The sequence below is a fragment of the Felis catus genome, chromosome B3 (genome assembly GCF_018350175.1).
Source record: "Felis catus isolate Fca126 chromosome B3, F.catus_Fca126_mat1.0, whole genome shotgun sequence".
Lineage (NCBI taxonomy): Eukaryota > Metazoa > Chordata > Mammalia > Carnivora > Felidae > Felis > Felis catus.
In genome coordinates, this window is record NC_058373.1 from 143,523,937 (window position 1) to 143,543,278 (window position 19,342).

Below are 19,342 nucleotides of genomic sequence, written 5' to 3' on the forward strand. Positions count from 1 at the left end.
TAGCCACTCTGGAAAACAGTATGGAGGTTCCTCAAAAAACTAAAAATAGAACTACCCTACAACCCAGCAATTGCACTACTAGGCATTTATCCAAGGGATACAGGTGTGCTGATTCGAAGGGACATATGCACCCCCATGTTTATAGCAGCTCTATCGACAATAGCCAAAGTATGGAAAGAGCCCAAATGTCCATCTATGGATGAATGGATAAAGAAAATGTGGTTTATATATACAACGGAGTATCACTCGGCCATCAAAAAGAATGACATCTTGCCATTTGCAACTACACGGATGGAACTGGAGGGTATTACGCTAAGTGAAATTAGTCAGTCAAAGACAGACAAAAATTATATGACTTCACTCATATGAGGACTTTAAGAGACAAAACAGATGAACATAAGGGAAGGGAAATAAAAATAATATAAAAACAGGGAGGGGGACAAAACAGAAGAGACTCATAAATATGGAGAACAAACTGAGGGTTTGGGGAGGGGTTATGGGAGGGGGATGGGCTAAATGGGTCAGGAGCACTAAGGAATCTACTCCTGAAATCATTGTTGCACTATATGCTAACTAATTGGGATGTAAATTTTAAAGAATAAAAAATTAAATTAAAAAGAAAAATTCTGAGCCTTGAAAAAGAAAAGAAAGTCTGAACTTTTAGTGAGAAGTCCATTGTTGCCAGTGGATTTGGGCACTGCAATTCTTAAACTATTTTCTGCGTAGGGTTGAGCAAAAAAGTAAACATGGATGTTATTAAAAACCAAGGTTCTTTGTACAAGAAGGAGGGTGCACAAATGAGGTGGGGAGGACTGGAAGAACCCCAAGATGTTGGAATGAAATTAGAACTATCAATATGAGCTAATTCTTAAATATTTACTAGTTAGCTCTCTCCGCTGAATTGACCTAGAAGTTGGTAACAGGCCTGGGGCAAGAAAAGTCAAAATTATTGGTGCCAGAAAGTAAGGAAGCATTCAAAACTCATGGAGACATGTCGAAATTTTATAAGAATTGGCCTGAGGAAGCTCCCATCAGACAACTTGGGTGGAATTTTATCACCAATGAGCATAAAGCATTGAATTTAAAAAATGAAATTTTAAAAGGAGGATTCCAGCTCCGGCCATAGGAAATGCCTTGGAGAGCTAAGCCCCTTGCTGACAACAACTGAAAAATAGATGAAAAAACCTTGGGAGGGCACTGGAGAACAGCCAAGGCGGACAGAACTTGAAAGGATACGCCCTGCGAGAGGAGAGAAGTGCGTGGTAGGAACTGCACAAACATCCCCACTTTTTCCGTAGGGGCATTTTCCACTTCCCAATGCAAGGACAGCAAATCCAGCCAGAAGGCAGAAGACCTAGGGGATTGGGGAGACAGAGTGGATTCAGAGGTGCCAAATCAGCTGGGACTTGAGGGGTAGAATTGTGAGATGGTGAAATTCTCTGCACGAATGCCTCTCAAGTCACCGTCTCAAGTTGGGATTGCTCAGGGTGAGACCCTAAGACTCCATGCAAACAAATTGGTAGACTAAGGAGCTAAGGGGGGACACACCAGCCAGTGAAGAACGATAGAGGCAGATGTTGGAGTTCATGCCCCGCAGGACTGAGGGTCTTTGGGAGAGCCCCTGGGCTTTCAGATGAGACTGCAAATGGGCCACATCTTAGAAGCTAGGGAAATGCTCTGGGACTAAGGATCACATCAAGGAGTACAGATTATCCTAGGAGTGAGGGGAAATTAGAATAAGCCAACCCTAATAGAACTCAAGACCAACGCTCAGCAAGGTCAAGGAGATCTGGTAGACTGCATGCAGGAAGAAAAAGCCTCTTTGGAGGAAAATAACATAATGTAGAGTCTCTTCACCTTTATATCTACAACATCTGGCATCCAAACAAAAATTGTAACGCATTTAAAAAAAAAAAAAAAAAAAAGGATCGAGATGCCTGGGTGGTTCAGTCAGTTAAGCATATGACTTCAGCTCAGGTCATGATCTCGTGGTTCTAGAGTCTGAGCCCCGCATCAGGCTCTGTGCTGACAGCTCAGAGCCTGGAGCCTGTTTCCGATTCTGTGTCTCCCTCTCTCTCTGCCCCTCCCTCACTCGCACTCTCTCTCTCTCTCTCTCTCACTCTCAAAAATAAACATTTTTTAAAAATTTATTTTTAAAATAAAGGACCAAATGACTGAAACCCACAAGTTTCATTTTGGTGAAGACACCAAATGACAAAAGAGACCAAAACTATAATAATAATAACAATAGGTTTTGAATCATAAATGATTTTTGTGAAGTTTTGAATCACAGATGATTCAGACATTTGAGGCTAGCAATGAAAGAATTTTAAAATAACTCTGATTCATATGTGCAAGGAAAGAGGGAAATTCACTGAGGACCTGGGATTTAGACTTTTAAAAGAGTCTAATGGAAGTTCTAAAAATGAAAAATATTAAAATTAAAAATTCAATAGGTGGTATTAAGAGCAAAAGAGAAAGTCAGAGAAAATCCAGAGTGAATCACAGAGATAAAAAATAATCTTGTGGTGTTTACATACCAATGTCCTGCTGGAGGAAGAAATCTCTTATGCAAACAGAACAGACCATACCCTCAAAATATTCAGAACCAGAGGTGAACTCAAACTAACTAGACCAGTAACCCAGACCTGACCAAACTCCTAATTCTACCTGCGTAAAAGGGAAAAGGGCACACTGTCTCTGGGGGAAAATTAATATTTATTTCAGCCTTTTTTTTTTTTAAGAAAATGCTCAGCATAAAGTCACTATTTACAAGACATGCAAAGAAGCAGAAAAATGTGACCCCCAAATCAGGGGGGAAAAAACTGTCACAGGAAACAGACCAATAGATGACCCTGATGCTGAATTTAGCAGTCAAAAGCTTTAAGATAACTATTATAAATATTTAAAAATCAGATTAGAGCAGAAGATAGCCAACACGTATTAAAAGATGGGGAATTTCAACAGATAAATGGAGTCTCTAGAAAAGAATGAGATGGCAATCAAGAATTTAAAATTTCATTATCTGACACAGTGTAAAAAAAAAAAGGATTAGTGGACTTCAAGACAAGTCCATAGGAGTTGACCAAAATGAAGCCCGAAAAACTGGAAGAGAAAAAAAATGAGAATACAGCAATGGGATGTGTGAGACAATATCCAGAGTTTCAGACATAATTTCCAAGATATTCAGGATCTAATAGAAAAGCCAGAATTATCCTAGAACCAGGAGCACATCAAGTGAGTGAGAAAACAATTAATAGACGCTAAGAAGGAGATGATGATACTAGTGTTGGAATTATCCAGAAGGGATTTTAAAGCAGCTCATCATAATGAGCAATTACAAACACACTTGAAACAAATAAAAGTATAGAAAGTTTCAGCAAAGAAACAGAAAATAGAAAGAAGATCCAAATGGCAATTTGGGGACTAAAAGATATATTAACCCAAATTAAAGTCTCATTGTATGGAGTCAACAGAAAAATGGATAGGACAGAGGAAAGAATCAGTGAACGTGGAGGTAGAAAAACCGAAAGCAACAAATCTGAACAGAGAAAAAATAGAACACCAAAGAATGAAAGACCCTCGGGGACCTGTGGGATGATAACAAAAGGTCTAACATTCATGTCATTGGAGTCCCCGAAGAAAGAGCAAAGAGTACAGAGCCAGAAAACCATTCAAAGAAATATGGCTGAAGGCATCCCAAATTTGGCAAAAGACATAAACCTACCCATTCAAGAAGTTGAGCCAACACCCACCCTGATAAACCCAAAGAAACCCACACCACAACACATCCTGATCAAACTTCAGAAAACTAAAGACCAAGGAAAAATCTTGAAGCAGTGAGAAAGGACATGTAACCTATGGGAGGAAGCCAGCTTGAGTGGCAGTGGATTTCTCTTCAGAAACCAGGGAGGCTGAAAGGAAGTGACCCGTTTTTTCAAGCGCTAAAAGCAAAGAACTGTTAGCTCTGAATTCTGTATCAGGCAAAATTCCTTCCAGAAGGAACGGGAAGTAAAATACTCTAAGGTGAAGAAAAGCTAAAAGAATTTTATACCAGCAGATCTTAAAAGACTGGCCAAAGGAAGTTCTTGAAACAGAAGGGAAATGATAAAAAAAAAAGGAATCTTGGAAGATCAGAAAGGAAAAAGGAACAGCATCAGGAGCAAATAGTGAGTAAATGCAATAGAGTTTTCTTCTCTCTTGAGTTTTCTAAATTATGTTTGATGGCCAAACCAAAAGGTGTAACACTGCCGGATATAGATTTCAATGTGTCTAGAGGAAATCCTTAAGATAATTCTATTAGAAACAGGGGAGGCAAAGGGACCGAAAGGGAGGAAGTTTTCTATATTTCACTCAAGGTGGCAAAATGTGGACACCAACAGATCTTTGTGGTGATGGAATGGTTCTGTGCCTCAACTTCAGAAACGATTGTGTGAATCTACACGTGTAACAAGATGGTATACAACTGCGCATACACATCATACCGATGTCCGTTCTCTGCTTGCGATAGGCACCATAATTATACAAGATGCAACTACTGGAAACATTGAAGGAAGAGCATATGAGACTTCTGTGTGCTATCTTCGCAACCTCCAATAAATCTATAGTTGTTTCAATATATAAAATTCTTAAGCCGGCCAATGAATCTTTTTACCTGAATGTGTTTCTGCAGAAATTTAAAAAACACTGGCAAAAGTAATGCCATGTTACGAGCCTTAAAGACACTGAAGTCATTAAGATCCCTGGAAATGACTACAAGAAAAAAATAAATGATTAAAAATAAATAAAAAGTTCTTTAAAAAAAAAAGAAAGAAAAAAATGAAGGTGAAATGAACAAAATTTTCAGACAAACAAAAGCGAAGTGATTTTGTCACCAGCTTACTAGCTTAGTATACAAGAAATACTAAGCAAGTTTTTTTAGAACAAATGGAAATAGTCCCAGAGGGAGGCACAGAATTATGGGAAAGAATGAGGAATATGAGGAGTAAGTGGTTAAATATATATTTACATTATTTTTATGAATATATGTTAACCGTTTAAAACTTATAAAAGAGAAGTAAAAATATGTGAAAACGTCAGCATACAGGGCAGAAGGGGAAAATTGTAGCAAAGCTTTTCTAACATTCTTGCACTGTCTGGGAAGTGATAAAAGTGTGAATTTAAGGGAGACTGTAGCAAATCAGAAATGCATATTGAAGTCTCTAGCCTATAAAACCACTAAAGTGATACAAAAATGCCTACCTAAAGATCTAACAGGTCAAATGTACTAATACTTGATTATTCTCAAATAAAGTAGGAAAGGTCGGTTAAGGAAAAAGAAACAGAATGGAACATATAGAAAACATGGTAGGATGGAAGACTTAAAGCTAACCATAAGTTCATTTTATTAAATGTAATGGAATAAACACTCCAATTAAAAGACAAAAATGTCAGGCTTGGTAAAAATCAAGACCCACTGTGTGCTGTTGACCAGGTGGACACTCTACACAGAGGAATGGCTGAAGGGCACAGAAAGGTTGAAAGTGAGAGGCTGGAAGTAGATGCCATCATCACCCAATAAATCTGTCTTCCACTTTGTCTAATCTTTTGTTAAATCTTTCTAGTGAGTCCTTTTATTTCAGATACTGTCTTTTTCGGCTCTAGAATTCCTGTTGGATTATTTTTAATGGATTCCAGTTCTCTTTTGAAATTCTCCACCTTTTTATGCATTTTCTTGATCTTTTTCCTGTTGCCTTAAGCACGTTGATGATGGTTACTTTAAAGTCCATGTCTGATGAAGAGAAATTAGGAAAACAATCCCGTTTACAATTGCACCAAAAATAATAAAGCACTAATAGAGCCCCTAGGAATAAACTTAACCAAAGAGGTAAAAGACCTGTACTCTGAAAACTATAAAACACTGAGGAAAGAAATTGAAGATGACACAAAGAAACAGAAAGGCATCCCATGCTCATGGATTGGAAGAACAAATACTGTTAAAATGTCTATACTACCCAAGGCAATGTACAGATTAAATGCAATCTCTACCAAAATACCAACAGCATTTTTCACAGTACTGGAACAAACAACCCTAAAATGTGTATGGAACCACAAAAGACCTCAAATAGCCAAGGCAACCTTGAAAAAGAAAAACATAGCTGGAGGCATCACAATTCCAGATTTCAAGTTATACTACAAAGCCGTAGTCATCAAAACAGTATAGCACTGGCAGGAAAATAGACACATAGATCAATAGAACAGAATAGAATAGAAAACCCAGAAATAAGCCCACAATTATATGGTTGATTAATCCTCAACAAAGCAGGAAAGAATATCCAACGGGAAAAAGACTTTCTTCAGCAAATGGCATTGGGAAAACTGGACAGCCACATGCAAAAGAAATGAAACTAGACCACTTTCTTATGCCATACACAAAAATAAATTCAAAATGCACTAAAAACCTGTGAGACCCGAAACCATAACAATACTAGAAGAAACCATGAACAGTAATTCCTCTGACATCAGCCATAGCAACATTTTTCTAGATATGTCTCCTGAGGCAAGGGAAATAAAAGCAAAATTAAACTACTGGGACTTCATCAGAATCAAAGGCTTCTGCGCAGTGAAGGAAACAATGAACAAAACTGAAAAACCTATGGAATGGGAGGAGATACTGGAAATGACATATTCAGTGAAGGGCTAGTATCCAAAATATACAAAGAATTGATACAACTCAACATCCAAAAAACAAATAATCCCATTAAAAATGGGCAGAAGACACAGCCATTTCTCCAAAGAAGACATACAGATGGCCGACAGACACATGGAAAGATGTTCAACATGACTTGTTATCAGGGAAATGCAAATCAAGATAGCCGCTCACACCCGTCAGAATGGCTAAAGTCAACACCACAAGAAACAACAGGTGTTAACAAGGATGTGGAGAAAGGGGAACCCTCTTTTTCTGTTGGTGGGAATGCAAACTGGTGCAGCCACTGTGGAAAACAGTATGGAGGTTCCTCAGAAAGTTAAAAATAGAACTGCTGTATGACCCAGTAATCACACTACTGGGTATTTATTCAAAAAAAAAAAAAAAATACAAAAACACCAAATCAAAGGGATACATGCAATCCCTATGTTTATAGCAGCATTATTTATAATAGCCAAGATTTGGAAGCAACCTAAGTGTCCATTGATTGATGAATGGACAAAGATATATATGGAATATTATTCAGCCATAAAAAAGAATGAAATCTTGCCATTTGCAGCAGCATGGATGGAGCTAGAGAGTATCACACTAAGTGAAATAGGTCCATCGGAGAAAGACAAATACCATACGATCTCACTCACCAATGGAATGTAAGAAACGAAACAAATGAGCCAAGGAAAGAAAGAGAAAGAGAGAAAGACAAACCAAGAATCAGACTCTTAACTGTAGAGAACAAATAGATGGTTAGAGGGGAGGTGGGTGGGGGGATGGGTGACATAGGTGATGGGGATTAAAGAGCACACTTATCCTGACGAGCACTAATGTATGGAATTGTTGAATCACTATAGTATACACCTGGAATTAATGTAACACTGTAGGTTAACCAACCGGAATTAAAATAAAAAACTTAATAAAACATATAAAGTCCATGTCTGCTCACTCTAGCACCTCCGTCCACTTTCTCTTTCTGCCCAGTTTTTGTTGCCAGTTTAGAGCTACTATAAATAACTTTTTCACCAATATATGTAAACCTGTGTTTAAAACGCACATATCTTTCTCGTTTAAGGTAGAAGCCGAGATTGTTGACCGGAGACCTTTCTTCTTCTCTAATTTATATGTTTACTGCTACCAATTTCCCCCTAAGTAGTGCTTTCATAGAGTCCCACAAATCAAATATTGTTGTGTTTTCATTTGCATCCAGTTCCTAAAACGTTCTAATTTCTGTTTTGATTTCTTCTTTGATCCATGGATTATTTTACAAGTGTGTTATTTCATTTCCAATTATATGGGGATTTTCTGGAGACTTTTCTGTTGCCGATTTCTAATTTAATTCCATTGTTGTCAAAGGGCATATTTGCTAGGATTTGGATCCTTTTAAATGTATCAAGACTGACTGTATGGCTCCCAGTATCATCAGTCTTGGTAAATATTCTGCATGCATACACATGCCAAAATCTGTGTATTCCTGCCAATTTTGGGTAGAGTGTCCTGTAAAGGTCCATTGGGTCAAGGTAGCTGATAGTGTTGTTCAAGTTTTCCACGGCCATGCCGATTTTCTGTCTAATCGCTCTCATAGATGATTGAAAAGAGGGATGAAATCTCTGCGTGTGATTGGGTCTCTGTCTCCTCACCAAGTCTGTTCCCGCGTGTTTCAGATCAGTTATTAGCTGCGTACAGGTTTGGGACTGTTTTGTCTTCCCGATGAAACATTTCTCATTACAAAATGAGCTTCCTCATTCTTGGTAATATTCTTCACTCTTAAATCCACTTTGTTTAATGGTTACTTGGTGACTCCAGCTTTCTTTGCATTAGTATTAGCATGGCATGCTACGCTCCCTCCTTTCACTTTTAATCTATTCATCTATCTGTATATGTAAAGTGAATTTCCTACGGACAGAAGACAGTCGACTCTTACGTTTTTATCCAGTCTGTCAATCTATGATTTTCACTTGGGTGTTTCGGTCATTTACATTCCATTGTAGTTTTGATCAGGTTTAAGCTTAACGTGCTATTTGTTTTCTATCTGTTTCATCCATCTCTGTGCTCTTTATCCCCCTTTTCCGGCTTCTTTTGGATTACTTGTTTTTCATGATTCCATCTTATCTCTCTTGGCTTATTAGTCCTCTTTACTGCTTCTGTGGGCGTTTTCTAGATTGTAGTATACATCTTTATCTCATCACAGTCTACACTTAATACGCCATTTCCCGTTTCGTAGAAGAAACTTACACTAGTAAACTTCCATTTCTCTACTCATGACCTTACTGCTACTCTCGTCACACATTTTGTCTTCTACAAATGTACGAAGCCAGCAATATGCTGTTATGATGGTTCTTCACAGAAGACTTCAACCACTGTTTAAACCTTACACATTTGCTGATGTGGCCGTGGTCCCAGGTGTTCTTTGTTCCTTTGTTGGAAATGCATTCCTGTAGGGCGCCATGTTCCCTCTGCTTGGCGCGTCCAGTAACATTTCCTGCAGTGCTGGTGTGCGGCTCACCGACTTTCTCAGCTTCTGTATTTCTGAAAAGTTCTTTATTTCACCCTCAGTGTTGAAAGATATTTTACTAGATACAAGAGGGTAGGTTTTTTTTTTTTTCTTTCAGCATTTTGAAGATGTTGCCTCGCTGTCTCCTTGCTTTGATGGTTTTTGATGAGAAATCTGCTGTCACCTTTAGCTTTGTTCCTCAGTACATAACAAGTCTTCTTTTCTCTGGCTGCTTTTAAGATGTTCTCTCAATCACTACTTTAGAGCAATTTGATTATGATGTGTTTAAGGTGGTTTTACTCAGGTTTCTTGTGTTTGGAATTCACTGAGTTCTTGAGGATGTGAGCGTATACTTTTCATCAAATTTGAAGCACCTTTAGCTATTATTTCTTCAAACATTCTTTATGTCCCCCCGTCGTTCTCCTCTCCTTCCAGGACTCCCAAGAACCTACCCATAGCTCACTGATTCTCTTTTCATTTTTTAATTCTCTTTTCTGTGTCCCATTTTAGTTCTTATTTGTTGCATCTTCAGGTCTCCTGATATTTTCTTCCACAGTGTCCGGAAGTCTGCTGACTCTGTTCATCTCGCAGATTGTTGTTTCATCTATGGAAGTTGGACTTGGGCCGTCGACATCTTCCGTGACTCTACTTGACTTTTTGAACATATGAAATCACAGCTGTAATAATTGCTTTAATGTCCCTGTCGGCTAATCCTAAAATTGGTGTCAGATCTGGGCTGGTTTCAATGGACTGACTGCTCCCATCATGATGGGCCACATTTTTCGGGCTTTCTGCATGCCCGGTAACTTTTGCTCTGGTGAAAGATGTTGTAAATTTTACCTTATTGGGCGTTGGCTAATTTTGTCTTCCTGTGAATATTCTTGAGTTTTGTTCTGAGGTGCTGTTAATGTCCTCGGAAATAGTGTGATCCTTTGGAATCTTCCTGTGGAGATGTGTTAGGTTGACCAGAGCAGTGCTTGGTCTAGGAGTAATTATTTCCCACTACTGAGGGCAAACCCTTCTGTGCAGTCTACCTAATGTCCCATGCATCAGTGGAGTTTTCCAGTATGGGTGGTTGGAGGAGGCTCTATTCACAGTCTTGTGTGAGCCCTGAGGACTATTGTCTCTAACCTTTGGGTGGTCCTTTCCCCAGCTCAAGTCACTGCTTCACAGGCATGCACTGATCACTACTAGGCTGGATCCTCCGGACTGGGGATGGGGGCTACCCACGTAGATCTCCAGGGTTCTGTCCCTGTGCAGCTCCCTCCTGTCAGACCCTCTGTCCTGTCATGTGCCCTGTCCTCCTCAGGCTCTTAGCTCCGTCCTCTTAACCTCAGGAGCCCACCCAGCTCCATGCCGGAAGCTGTCAAGGCAGGACACTGGGGCAATGACAGGGCGTCCCCACATACTTCTCGTCTCTCAGGAATCACCACTTTTTGTCGCCTGGTGCCCTGGGTCTTGAAAGCCACTGCTTCGTATATTTTATTCATTCTTTCACTGATGCAGGCGGTAGGACATATCTGATCCCTGTTATTCCATGTTGGTGACCAGCAGAATGGTGACCATTCATATGTAACATAACTATCAACATATTTAGGCTCAAATATACTAGTAATTACTGGCATGTTTATTAAAAATAATAAGTGCCTTACGCTCTCCCATTCGATCTGTATTCCTTTCGCTCTCTTGACAATCGGCTTTTGAATGAATTACTTTTTATTATTCCATTTTTTTCTCTATGAGCTGAGAAGTTATACAGGCTTTTATTATTCTTTTAGTAGTTACTCCAGAGATTACAACACGCTTCCTGAACTCATCAACGTCTAACATCAAATGATGCCTTTATGAAGAATGCAAAAATCTCAGAACGTTTCAGCTCTACCCACCCCCCAAATTACAGACGGACGCCACCGCACATTTCCATCCTATCGTGCGTTTAACCCAACATGATGTTATTGCTGCCACCCACTATCAGCATCCGCTAAGATGCACTGATATATCTACTGTTTGGCTGTTCTTTATGCCTTCCTGCATCTCTCTTCTTCCCGAGACCATCCTTTTGCCCGAAGAACGCCTCTTAGGATTTTCTTTCGTGTTGTTCTTCTTACGCCAAAGGCTCTCTGCTTTTCTGTCTGAAAATGTCTTTATTTACCCTTCGGTCTTGAAGGGTATTTTCTTTGCATACAAAATCTTACTTCAACAGCTATCTGACTTGTGGCTCTTTAAAGATACCATTCGGATGCCCCAGGTTCCTTTATTTATTTTGAAAATCAGATTCTCGGGGGGCCTGGGTGGCTCAGTGGGTTGCACATCCAGCTTCGACTCAGGTCACGATCTCACAGCTTGTGAGTTCGAGCCCGGCGTCGGGCCCTGTGCTGACAGCTCGGAGCCTGGAGCCTGCTTCCGATTCTGTCTCCCTCTCTCTGGCCCTCCCCGCTCGTGCTCTGTCTCACTCTCCCTCTCAAAAATAAAAAAATAAATTGAAAATCAGCTGTCAGCCTAAGGGAAAGAGATGAGACCACCCCCCTTTGCTTTGGATGGAGACCACCAGCTTGGTGGGAGGTGAGGGGTGGGCAGAAGCATTCCAGCCTTTGGGGGGTGGGGAAGTAGAATTCACCCTTGAATCATCTCTCGACTCTAAAACTGGATGAAGGCAACCGTAGGGTTTTGGTGCCCCCTGGTGCCTGGCGGAAGCAAGCCTGAACCACAGGCAGGAAGACCCTCCAGCGTCTCGAAGTGTTTCTCTAATGTGACAAATACACGTTCCGTCCCACAGCGACCCTACAAGGGGACAAGACAAGGTGGAGAAGTACAAGGGAAAACGGTAACAACCCCACGGGCATCCAGATATTGACATTCTCATCGACTGTCAGACACATCTCAAAATAAGTACGTGTTGATTGTTTAAGTAGATAAAAGGCAAGGCTGAGAATTTTGGCAGAGATTCGAAAAGTGTAAAAAGGAAGAAAGAGATAGACTCGTATCACGTGCCTCTTAAGGTCCGCGCAGGCTCTCTCGGCCGCACCTGTCCCAGAGCACTTGGCCGTTTGTTCTGCGTCAGCCGTCACCGTGGTAACTGGTTCTAGGTGGGCCCCCCCCACCCCGACTCCAGGCAGGTGCACCTCAGCAGCCTTGCACGTCAGGCCCGCCCTGGGTGCCACTGGGGTCCAACGCGGGTTGTCCTGGTTTCCACGGCAGCATGAAAAGCCCCAGGACTCGCCCAGCACTCACGTCTGTGCGAAAGTAGGGGAGTTAATACTCCGTGGCATGAACCATTGACGAACGGGGCTTGGGCACTGGCTTGTAAGTACACTATTCCCCACTCCTCCTCCTGGACGGAACGTGCTGATACTCAGCCTCTTGCAAGATGAGGCTGAGCTAGAATAAGCAGCCGACTCTTCTCTGAGCCTGTACCCACCATGCCCTGTGTCACTCCTGACTGCCTGATCTCTCTCTCTCTCTAAGACGATGGTAGCCCAGGACCTTTGCCTCACCTCTTCCTTCCCAGGTGCGTGAGTGTCCCGTGGCTGCCATATCAACGTACTACAAACTGGGTGACTGAAAATGACACCAGTGTCTTGTCTCAGGCTTCTGGAGCCGGGAGTCCAAAACCAAGGAGTCAGCCGGGCTGTGCTGTCTTCAAAGGCTCCAGGGGAGAAACTTTCCTTGCTTCTTCCAGCTTCTGGTGACCCCAGGCATTCCAGGCTTGTGACAGCCATCCTCCGACCTCTGACCCCTCCCCACATGGTGGTATCTCCTGGGCCTCCTCTCGTCGTGTCCCTGTAGCTGTCAGTCTCCGGGTCCAAATTCCCTTTTGATAAGGGCCCGGTCATACTGGATTGGAACTCACCATAACGACCTCATTTTAACTTCATTACACCTGTAAAGACCCTATTTCGAAAGAGGGTCTCATTCTGAGGTACCGGGAGGTTACTTGGGGAGACATGATTCAATTCATATCAACAGGGAACCCCGGCTATGACCCAAATAAATAAATAAAAATTTCATTAACTAAATAATAATAGAATAACCGAAATTGTAAACACATTTGGTGGGTGCACTAGCAAATTTTGTCACCTGGAAGAGAACATCCAGAATAAAGCACAAAGCGGGCACTTGGGTGGCTCAGTCGGTTAAGCATGCGACTCTTGGCTTCAGCTCAGGTCATGATCTCACGGCTCATGAGATCAAGCCCCACGTCTGGATCTGAGCTGACAGCACGGAGCCTTCTTGGGATCCTCTCTCTCCCCCCTCTCTCTGCCTCTCCCCTGCTTGAGCTCCCTCTCTCAAAATAAATAAATAAACATTCTTAAAAAAAAAAAAAAAAAAACAACAGAGGGGCGCCTGGGTGGCTTGGTCGGTTAAGCGTCCGACTTCGGCTCAGGTCATGATCTGACGGTCCGTGAGTTCGAGCCCCGCGTCGGGCTCTGTGCTGACAGCTCAGAGCCTGGAGCCTGTTTCAGATTCTGTGTCTCCCTCTCTCTCTCTGCCCCTCCCCTGTTCATGCTCTGTCTCTCTCTGTCTCAAAAATAAATAAATTTTAAAAAAACGTTAAAAAAAAACAGAATAAAGCACGAGGAAAGAAAAGAGTGGAGGGAAAAAACAAACAGAAGAGGTTCTAAGATCTCACCAGTCCTACTCAACACAGTACTGGAAGTCCTCGCCAGAGCAACCGGGCAAGAAAAAGACATAAAAGCATGCAAATCGGAAAGGAAAAAGTCAGATTATCTGTTTGCCGGTGACATGATGTTATGTGCAAAAAACACTAATGACCCACCACACACACACAGAGTGTTGGGAGAACTAATCTACAAATTCAGTAAAGTTGAAGAATACAAAAATTCACACACAAAAATCAGATGTGTTTCTATAGACTAACAATGAACCATCCAAAAAGTAAATTAAGGAAATAATCCCATTTAAAATAACATCAAAAAGAATAAAGGATTTAGGAGAAGATTTAGTCAAGGAGGTGAGGGACTATAGAAAACTTATAAGAAACCTTATAGAAAACTATAAGATACTGACAAAAGAAATTAAAGGAAGCAGAAATAATGTTCATGGATTGGACGAATTGCTATGGGCTAGAATGTTCATATTACCCAAAGCAGATTCGATGCCGCCTTTATCAAAATCCCAAAGGCCATTTTTCCTGAAATAAAAAAAAAAATCCTAAAATTCATCTGAAACCACAAAGAACCCTGAATGGCCAAAGTGACCTCCAGAGAGACCAAAGGTGAAGGCGTCACATTTCCTGATTTCAAAAGATGCGACCACCAGACAGTAACGAACACAGTACCGGCATGAAAACAGACGTACAGGCCAAAGGATCAGAACAGAGAGGCCAGAAGTCACCCCACACGTGTGCTGGTCAACTGACCTTCAGCAAAGTGTCAACAACACACAACGGGGAGAGGACAGTCTCTTCCACGAATGGTGCTGGGAAAAGTGATATCCGCATGCAAAAGAATGAAATTGGGCCTCATCTGGCACTACGCACGAAAATCAACTCAAAATGGATTAAAGATTTAAATTTGAGACCTGAAACTGTAAACCTCCTGGAAGAAAATACAAGGAAAAGCTTAACGACATGGGTCTTGGCAATGGTTTCTCAGATATGACACCAAGAGCACAGACAACAAAAGCAAAAATCAACAAGTGGGACTGCGTCAGACTCAAAAGCTTGTGACCAGACAAGGGAACGATCAACAGAGTGAAAAGGTAACCCATGGGATGGGAGAAGATATTTGCAAACTGTATCTCTGATAAGGAGCTAATATTCAAAATGTATGGAGAACTCCTACAACTCAGTAGCAAAAAAAAAAAAAAAAAAAAAAAAAAAAAAACAACCTGATTAAACAGTGGGCAAAGAATTTGAATAGATATTTTTCCAAAGAAAATATACAGATGGCCAACAGGTACATGAAAAGATGCTCCACATCAATAATCATCAGGGAAACACAAATCAAAACTACAATATCACTTCACACCTTTTAGGATGGTTATTATGAAGAAGGAGGAGGAGGAGGAAGAGGGAGGAGGAGGAGGAGGAGGGGAAGGGGAAGAAGGAAAAGTGTTGGCAAGGATGCGGAAAAACTGGAACCCCTGTACACTGTTGAGAATGTAAAATGGTGTAGCTACTATGGGAAATGGCAGAGCGTGGCCTCAAAAAATTGAAAATCGAACTACCATATGATCCAGCAATCCCATTTCCAGGCATCCATCTAGAAGAATTGAAATCGGAGGTATCTACACTCCCACGCTCATCGCAATATTATCCACAACAGCCAAGAAATGGCAAAACCTGAAATGTTCATGGACAAATGAATGGATAAAGAAAACGTGTGATACACCTACTTTGGAATATTATGTAGCCTTAAAAAAGAAGATCTTCTCATTTGTGACAACACGGGTGAGCCTGGAAGACATTAGGCTCAGTGAAATAAGCCAGACACAGTACAAATACTCATGACTCCACTTAGATGAGGATCTAAAGTAGTCGAACTCAAGGAAACAGCTTAGAACGGTGGTTACCAGGGACTGGGGGGAGGGAGACAGAAATAGGGAGGTGCTGTTCAACAGGTAAAGTTTTAGTTATACAAGAAGGAGAAGTCCTAGAGATCTGCCGTCCCACGTTGTTCCTGCAGCTGACAATATTGTACTGTGCATTTACAATTTTGTTGTAAGGGGCGCCTAGGTGACTCAGTTGAGCATCCGACTTTTAATCTCAACTCAGGTCATGATTCCAGGTTTGAGTTGGGCTCCTCACTGAGCGCTGACCGTGGAATGTGCTTAAGATTCCTTCCTTCCCCGTTCTCCTCAAATAAAAAATAAATAGGGACACTTGGGTGGCTCAGTCGGTTAAGTGCCTGACTCTGGCTCGGGTCATGAGCTCCCGGTTCATGAGTTCGAGCCCCGACTCAGGCTCTGCACGGACAGCATGGAGCCTGCTTCAGACCCTCTGCCTCCCTCTCTCTCTGCCCCTCCCCAGTTTGCTCTCTCTCTCTCTTGCTCTCTCTGAAAAATAAACATATAGAAAATATTTTTTTAAATAAATTAAAAACTTAAAAAGTAAATTTGTGGCAAGGGTAGATAGAACTCATGTTAACTCATGTTTCTTTTATTTTTAAAAATAGAGCTCTTCCCACCCCGCTGTGGATGAGCCAGGGACCCAGAAGCCAGGAAGGATGGATGGAGCCCACATGCGGAGGCGGAGAGAGGAATCACAGGGAAGATCTGGGGGCTGTGACCAGGAAAATGGGGGCCCCAGGAGCCCCACCTAGGGTCGCCCCATCCACCTTTGCCGCTCCCCCGGCACAGCTCCAGCCCTGCTCCCCTGGGAACAGCCTCTCCCCCCCAGCCCTCCTTCCCCCATGCAGACCCACCGTGTACATCCACATCAGCCTCCAGAGTTGGCTCCAGGCTTGAAATCTCGTGGACCTCGCTCTCTTGCTAACGAGTCTCCCCTGTGGCCTGGGAAATAAAGCCTCAGCTCCTCCAGAGGGTGGACCCCACAGCGCGTGGGGAAAGAGCTTCTGGCATCTGTGAAGGAGCCGCAGAAGCCGCCGCCCGAGAGAGCCGGCGGGAGAGGAAGAAAGCGGGGTCCACACCCCAGGGGTGGATCGAGCCACACCTGCAGTGGATGCCTGAGCCAGCAGAATCCTTTGGTGGTTTAAGTCCTTTTAAGTTGGGTTTTGTCATGGCAGGAACAGTCGCAAACCGCACTGAAACACAAACTCCAAAAGGCGGAACGTTGTCAGTCCTGGTTGCCCTGTAACCTACGTGGGCAACCTACGTGGCAGGTGCATAGAGGAGGCAGAGGTGAGAGAGGCCCGCGGCCAGGAACAGGTGAGGGACAGCTGAGGGACACGTCGGGGGGAGGCAGCTTGAGCCACAAGCTGCCAGGCGTGGCCCCGCCTGGGCCGCCAGGCAGCCCTGATGTACCCCGAGACCTGGCCCATCTCCAGCCCCCCAGACACACCTCCCAGTTCCCGGGCACCGGCCTGATAACGGGGCCTTCCAGACACTTCGCCACAGTGGAGCTCAAGTCGGAATCCGCATTTGAGGGCGATGCCTCGGGACATCTGCCTGAGCGGTCCGAGACGTTCCGCCACGATTTTACCACGAACGGCGTTCTTTGCCCGAACGGGCAGCTGGGGGGGCAGCCGAGCCTCCCTCCCGCCCCCGCTCAGCTCCTCGGCCTCTGCTGGGGTGTCGGGCCCCACGCTCATCCGGCCCGGGGCTCCGCCACTGGCCCAGGTCGGGCAGCTCCCGTCCCTGACCTACTGCGCTGAGCTGAGGGGGCCCCAACACTTCAGGCTGAGACGGCCAGAGGCCCGTCCCGACCTGCCTGGGGATGCGGGGGCCGAGGACCCACTGGGGTGGAGGACTGTGCCTGGCCCGGCCCTGCTCGCGCCCTTCTCCCCTCGGCTGCCCCTGCCCAATTCAGGCCCCAAGAGTCCTGCCTCCTGGTGGGTCCCTGGCCCCTGCCCTCTTCCCATTCCCGGCTGTTGTGCTCCGGGCTGCTGGAGGAAGCGTCCTCCCGACACCCTCCCCTGCTCTGAAACCTTCAGTGGCTCCCACTGCCCCCGGGATAGGGGCACCGGCTTGTCAGCCTGCAATCTGCAGCCCAGAGCCCTGCCCTGGGCCACAGTCCATCCCACCTCCTGTCCGGTCCCTCTGGGGAACCAGCATGACCCCTTGGGGCGGTGGTGAGCTCACAGCTTCCTGGGCAGCGCAGAGACTCTGGGGCCCTCTGAGGGCCACAAGCTCACAGCGTGGCCTCTGCCAGGTGCCCCCGGCCGCCCAAGGTTTAAGGGGGACCATCCACGAGTGACCTGGGTGGCTGCAGTTCATGCAGGAGAACTCAGCCACACAAGGACACCCCCCCCCCACACACACACACACACGAGCACAAACACAGCACTGGAGTCTGCAATTTCTCCCCTGACACAGTCAGTCCTTTGTTTACATTTTCAGACCCTTTCTTAAAAAAATTTTTGAATGTTTATTTTTGAGAGAGAGAGAGGGAGAGAGCATGAGTGGGGGAGGGGCACAAAGAGAGGGAGACACAGAATCCGAGGCAGGCTCCAGGCTCTGAACTGTCGGCACAGAGCCCGACGCGGGGCTCGGATCCACGAACTGCGAGATCATGACCTGAGCCGAAGTCGGACACTTAACGGACTGAGCCACCCAGGCCCGGACGTGCATTTCTTAAGTAACAAGACCTGAAAGTCGAAGCGCCTCCTCGATCCACGGGCTGCGGGACGGATGCTGTGCTATCAGCGATGGACGCAACGTTGCTCTCTTTGTCCGTCTCCATCAGAGCTCTCGGGCGCCCGGGCGCTTTGTCCACGGGCAGTAACGTGCTGGAAGAAATCTTTCTTTTTCTGAGCAGCAGGTCTCCACAGCGGGCTTCGGATATTCAGTAAACCGTGTTGTGAACAGACGCGCTGCCGTCCGGGCTTCGTGTGCCTTCGAAACAACGGCCAGTGCGAGGAGCCGTCGGAGCGCACGCGACGTTGATCAAGGCCACCGTCTCTCACCCGGGTGGGGTTCGCGGGGGCCCGAAACAATCACAACGGTAGCCTCGAAGAGCGCCGGCCACAGGTCACCGCAACAGACGAAACAATCGTGAGAACGTTTGAAATATTGGGGGAATCGGCCAAACGCGACACAGAGACACGAAGCGAGCCAATGAGGTTGGGAAAACGGTGCCGATTGACTTGCTCGGCGTGGGATCATCACGACCCTTCGAGCGGCAAAAGCCACAGCACCTGCAAAGCCCCACGAGGGGCGGCTGCGTTGCTCCATCGGGTGGTTGCCTACCACACGCCAGGCCAACGCTTCCTCCGTGATGCTGCAGACAGCCCCCTGCCGACGCTTTGGGGACAACATGACGTGCAGGCGGAGGCGAGCGATGGCGCAAGAGGGAACCGCGCTCAGCCTCCAGTCCCAGAGGGATGGCGGCTTCGAGAACAGTCCGGCCCCTCCCCCGGCTAGCGGCGCAGGGCGTGGGGTCTGGAGAGAGCCTCGCACGGTAACAAAAGTGACCACACTGCAAGTAGTCCTGATAAGACACTCCTCCTGCCACCCGCCCCGGGGGTACGAAAGCGTCAGGTTAGAAGCGAGAGGCAGGGTTTGGTTCTCTCTGTCCTCAGTTACCTTCC

The 19,342-nt window shown here is 44.6% G+C and overlaps 1 non-coding gene across 1 annotated transcript; it reads left to right on the forward strand.

Moving 5' to 3' along the window:
• Positions 1 to 4,630: 4,630 nt before the first annotated feature.
• Positions 4,631 to 4,760, forward strand: LOC111561225. The gene has a single exon (XR_002743580.2). It is a non-coding gene; the product is annotated as a small nucleolar RNA SNORA33 (small nucleolar RNA).
• The last annotated feature ends 14,582 nt before the right edge of the window (positions 4,761 to 19,342 follow it).